Genomic DNA, 6,382 nt, shown 5'->3' with positions numbered 1-6,382 from the left:
GGTTTCTCTGTGGCTTTGGAGCCTGTCCTGGCACTAGCTCTGTAGACCAGGCTGGTCTCGAACTCACAGAGATCCGCGTGCCTCTGCCTCCCGAGTGCTGGGATTAAAGGCGTGCGCCACCATCGCCCGGCTCCGGCCTTCATTGAAAAAAAAAAAATCTGGAGAGCGAAATCAAAATCAAAATACTTAGATGACCTGGTTGGGAAGTAACAGGTCCAACATAGAATTGCTGTGACTCATATCTGTATACCCAAAGAGTCTGGGATGTTCTGTGGAAGCTTCCCCCCAGCACCTGGCATCTATAGGACCCAGCCATGACAAACTCAATAGAGGATCAAGTTTCAGTAGTTTACCCTAAGGCAATACATGGTTCCAAGAAAGACCACTAACTGAGGCCATCCAGGCACCACCCAGGAACAGACTACCCAAAGGAAATTCCTAATGTTCCAACCATTATAGATGGGATCACCTGCCAGCACACCAATCACTTTTTACCAGAACACCCCTAGACAAATGTCAGCCAATCAGGGGTCCTGAATCCTAGAAATCCCTCACCCCACCCTCCATGGAGTGCCATTACATTGGACACTCAAATGTTGTAGGAAGGTTGCTTGTTTGTCCCAGCCACCCAGAACCAAAATAATCACACAGAAACTATATTATTTAAATTAAATTAAACTATATTATTTAAATCACTGCTTGGCCCATTAGCTCTAGTTTTTTATTGGCTAACTCTTACCTCTTAATATAACTCATTTCTATTAATCTGTGTATCTCCATGTGGCTGTGGCTTACAGGCTGAAGTTCCATCTGGCTCTGGTTGAACTCCATGGCTTCTCTCTGACTCTGCCTCCTTCCTCCCAGCATTCAGTTTAGTTTTCCCCGCCTATCTCTGTTCCCCTATCGCTCTGCTATAGGCCCAAAGCAGTTCCTTTATTAACCAATGGTATTCATAACATACAGAGGGAAATCCCACATTCCTTCCCCTTTTCTGCTTAAATAAAAAGGAAGGTTTTAACTTTAACATAGTAAAATTACATATAACAAAACAGGTATCAAACAAGAACTACAGGTACAATATTTATATCTACTTTATCTTTTATTATAACAAAGAAAACTAAATTCTTCAACTCAGTCAAAGACTCCAAAATCTCTTAAGACTCTCTTAGTCTTGGTTCCCACACCCTTTTCTTTGCTTTTCAGAGTCTATTTGCACAGCACTGCCTCCTGGGAATTGAGAGCAGGAGATAGGCCAGAGCTCAAGGCTCTGTGTCATGGAATGTTTTCATCAAGGCGTAGGGCATGCTTAGCCAAAGGAAGAACAACTTCTCATACAAAAAAATGTTGAGATTTATTTCAGCACATTTGTGAATGATTTGGAAAATGAAGAAGCCAGTAAAATTTGGATAAAGCAAATAATTTCCAAGAACTATACAAGTAGTGAATGACTAAGAATTACACTTTGCCTAATTGGAAAATGGTCTGGCCACCAGTTGCCCTGAGAGAATTTGGGCCTTGAGCCTGGACTTCTGGATGTACTGCCATGCTTTAGAAGTCTAATATGCTACCTGTCCAATGGGCAAAAGTCGGCGACTTGTACGGGGACTCTCTTAGAGCCACGGTGCTTTCCAAGGAGACTGAGGTATCAGGCCTTTAGACTGCAGCTGGGAGGAGATGAACCAGTGAGCCAGGTCTTCCACAAGGCCCAGAGGCCCCTGCTTAGATTGATGTTAGGGTTCCTCCTTGCTTTCTATGTAGTTCTAGACACTAGGACCAGTCGTGCCGCTTTCTGGGTGGCTGAGTAGCAAAGTCCAGGAACAATATTTCCTTGATACTTGCCTGTATGCTAGACTCCAGTTATCTTGGTATCTGTTATTACTTTCTCAACAATGAACTATTGGTTCTGCAATCAATACACCAAAAAAAAAACCCAAAATGCACTCTGTGCATGTCCTTGCCATTCTGTCTGTTTTTCTCTATGTGTCTCTGTCTCTCTGACGCGCCCTCTCTACATTTACATGCACACACAGACACACATACAGAAAGTGAAAATGTCCAGGTTGTCCTGTTTCTCAGTTTCCTTGTTCCCTGCTCTGATCTGGTATGGTAAACTAAGTCTCCCTGTCCTGCCGTTTATTCTTATCAATCAGGGCATTAATTGTATTCATGTCTGCTGATATTTTAATACATACTCCCACTTTATAAATGAGCAAATTAAAATTCCAGTAAGCTAAATAGCTTATTTAAAATAAAGCCCTCCAGAAAGAAGAACAGCTTAATTTGAACTTAAGCTATCGGATGCCTGTTCAACATGCAGACCTTCTATCTGGAGTCAGACCAATGTATAAAATGTCCTTCTTCTTAGGAAAGAACCTTGCTATGTAGCCCTGGGACTCACATTGCCCTGACTGAGCTTGAACTCATGGTAATCCTCCTGCCTCAGCCTCTCGAGTGCTGGAATTGGAAGCGTGCACCACCAAACTGGCTGAAAATATACTATTGAATGGAGTTCTGTGGGGAAACTCATGTCTCTTTTGGAAGCCATGTTTGAAAGCCTGTGGTTACTTTGTTCCTCTCCTCATAAGGCCCTCACAACTGAATTTTCAAATAGAGATGGTGTCCATTGTTTGGTGGAATATCAGCTACTTTTTTAAAATCAATGATATAACAATATTGTTGTAACAAAATAACCTAACAAAAGCAACTTGTATTGGTTTGAATGAGAATGTCAGCCATAGACTCACACATTTGAATACTCGTTCCCCAGATGGTGACACATTTGGGGATGTTATGGGGAGGTTTGGCCTTGCTAGAGGAAGTGTGTCACTGGTGGCTGGGCTTTGGGAGTTCATGGCTCATTCCACTTCTTCCCTACCCATCCTCCTATCCTTTCATCCTCCCTTCCTTCCCCTCCTTCTCTGTGCATCTGTTTAGTGTATGTAGTTGAAGATATGATCCTTCAGGGCTTCCTGCTCCAGTCACCTGCTTGCTGCCTTGCCTCCTCTGCCATTATGGACTTCCCAAAGTAAACTGATTCTCCTTTAGTTGCCTTGGTCATGGTGTATTATCAAAGCAACAGAAAAGTAATTAATATATAACTTAAGAACAGGGGTGTGTTTTGACTCTCAGTTTGAAGGGATACAGTCCTTCTTGGTGAGGAAGGCATGGCTGCGGGAGCCTCAGGCAGCTGATGCGTTGTCCCCAAGTGAGAAAACAGCTGGAGAGTTGTTCAGCTCATCCCCTCCCCCCCCCCCTTTTTTTTTTGTTTTTCCTTTTATTCACTCCAGGATTCTGGCCCAGGAGATGACACCACCGACATTCACAGTGGCTCTTCTTACTACGAACACCTCTAAGACACATCTAGAGGCCTTAAATGTGTGTCTCCTAGGTGATTTTGAGTCTGATCAGTTGACAGTGACAATTAATGATCACATTAGGTAGTAGTGAGGCCAGGAAACCCAGTTCTGAGTCTTAGCCATCCTTTCCCATCTTCAGGGATTGTCAGCCGGTTGGAAACCCTGATTTTGTTTAGAGAGAAGAATTATCTTTCGTGCTTGATCACTCCTTTATTAAAGTATGCACGACATAACATGCCAGTAATCAGGACCGACATGAGCTGATTTGCTCTGTCTTCCCCGCGACGGGACAGGTAAGCATTTGCTGTGATAGACTCTGTGAGGCTGTTTATCCTGTAAACGCAATGTGAGGGTCCTGCCCAGCTCCTAGGAGGCAGGCAGCTGGCAGAAGGATGGATTAAACTTGCATGAGGTGGGTGAGCAGAGCTATTCGACCTCAGGCTCAGGCAAGGCTGCGGCTGTTTCCTGGCTCATAAAACTCAGCCGGTGCAAAGTGAGAAGTCGAGGCTCATTAATAACCCAGTACCCTGTAGTCAATACAAGAGAGGGGAGTCGACACCAGGAAAACAGTGCCAGGATGTTTATTACCTCATCTCCAGAACCAGTCCACCATAGGACAGGATTCAGATGTTTGGACAACTCATTAATCTTGCGGCTGTAAAAAATATAAAATAAAATAAAGCATGATGGAATGACTGTTGTTGTTTTATGCTTGGGTGGTGGAACGGTGGGATTTATGGAACACAAACTGAGACAGCTCCTTTTTCCAATTGCCCGCTTGCTTCCAACTTCTTGCAGCCTGTGTTCAACGGACTTTCCCATACACATAGGCGGCATGGTACAGACAGGACCTTTGCCTCGTGTGGTTGCCTAAACCAAGTCCAGCAGGGTTTAGCAGGGAGAGAGGAGGCTGTTACTGTCTGGGAAACAGGACCCAATAGATGGGTATGCTTGAAGTAGATTTGCCTGTGAGGAGCTGATAGGGCAGGCAGTCTGTGGGGCACTTTCACCCAGTAGATGTCAGGGCAGAAGAAGCAGGATGGCTTCATGGTCTAAGCATACTGAGGAATAGCATCATGTACTTGGTTCTGTACTCTCTACGATCAATTTCATGTATTAGCGCAGTTCCTGAAATGAGATATATATATTTGTGTGTGTGTGTGTGTGTGTGTGTGTGTGTGTGTGTGTGTGCGCGCGCGCGCGCACGCGCGCGCACGCTCGCACGCATGAGCTTGGAGAATGCAGGTGACTTCTGTAACTTCCAAAGGGCTCTGTGACTCCACAGACTGAGCTTCTCAGTTACCCAGTTCTGCACCCCCAAACCACCAGGCACAGTGCCCAGGGCTTTCCATTTAATCCTCCACACAAGGCCGTAGAGGAAGCTTTTAGTATTCCTGTTACCAAACAAGGAAGCTGGCTCAGAGGAGGATTAAGTGACTTTCACAAATGGTGCCTGCTTACCCCAAGCCTCAACTCTTATCCTGACCCAGGCGTGTTTACAGAGTAGGGCTGTACACATCGGCTTCCTCTTCTAGAAGCAGTGAGCTTTGTTAGCTAGCCTGTTTTGATTCATTTATTTGTTCTTTGACACGAGGCCTCATGGAGCCCAGATTGGCCTTGAACTTACTGTGTAAAGGGGATGAACTTAAACGTCTTATCCTCCTGTTTCTAGTTCCTGAGTCCTAGGATCACAGGCATATGTCACCCCATCTGGACTATATGGTGCTGGGGATCAAACCCGGAGTTTCATACATGCTAGGCTAGTAAGCTTGTAAAAAGAATTGTGGTGTTGACACAGTGAATCCACACAAATGATTTGCACAACCACAGTGTAGACCAGGTCCCAACATTGCTTTGTGGGAAACATTTCCCATATGTGTTGCGTGGACTGAGCACACTGGACGCATGTTGGACAGCGTGTGCTAGCAGAGAATTAAAGTTCAAAGCCAAGCCTGGGTGATGCTTTGGCCCCACACGTCTATAATTTATATTCGAAGGCCCATGACTGTGAGGGATATTGCCCTGTAGGACCAGAGCTTATCTATTTCAGGTATTGGGTGCTTTTGTTTATTTATTAATTTTTTAATCAATCTATTAAAGAAGTTCTGGATGACTCTTGGAGACTGTAGGAGGTTAGCGTAAACTGAAATCACGTGATTATTGTAAATGACTCCAGGAATTGTTTTTAGAGTCATATCATGTTTTTAAATTTTGCGTGGTGGGCTAAACATGCCCACACTCTAAGTTCATACATTGAAACCACCCCCAATGTTACAGGATTAGGATTTGGGACTTTGGGAAGTAGCTATGTCGTGAGAGCCCTTAGTATTAGGATTATTGCCACTATAAAACGACCCCAGACAGCTCTCACTTGCTATGCCTGGTGAAGATAAAGCAAGAAGCCAGTAAGTGGTGCTCACTGGAACTGATCGTGATGGCGCTCTCACTCCGCGTGTCAGCCAGCAGTCTGTGAGAAGTGGAACTCTGTACTTCCATAGCTGCTCAGTGCGGGTTGTCATATTACAGGAACCTGAGTTGTGAGAAGTGGAACCCTGTACCTCCTGAGCTGCTCAGTTCAGGTTGCCGGGTTACAGCATCCTGAGTTGTGAGAAGTGGAACCTTGTACCTCCTGAGCTGCTCAGTCCAGGCTGCCTTGTTACAGCATCCTGAGTTGGCGATGACACACTGAGGCAAGTTCTGTCACCCTGATACCTCATCGATCACACAACAGAGCCACCAGAGCCTTCCCACCCACAGTAACCATTTTTCATTACACTGCTAGCCGCTCACATGGTGCCTGCCAGACTTCCGGTTAAAGGCAGTAGAATAAAGTGTGACTGGGGACACCAAGAAGCCCTTCTAAGACCACTATTTTTTATATTTGTTTCTTAAGATGGTGTGCTTTCTAATTTTTCCATTTAGAATATTTTGGGAATTCCATACATTGTGTTTTAATCACATTCAACACTTCCCCAAACTCCTCACAGATCCCCACCCAGTTCCATATCCACCAACTTTGTGTCCTC

The sequence above is a fragment of the Microtus ochrogaster genome (assembly GCF_000317375.1).
Source record: "Microtus ochrogaster isolate Prairie Vole_2 chromosome 14 unlocalized genomic scaffold, MicOch1.0 chr14_random_2, whole genome shotgun sequence".
NCBI classification, from domain to species: domain Eukaryota; kingdom Metazoa; phylum Chordata; class Mammalia; order Rodentia; family Cricetidae; genus Microtus; species Microtus ochrogaster.
This window is presented reverse-complemented; position numbering follows the sequence as displayed.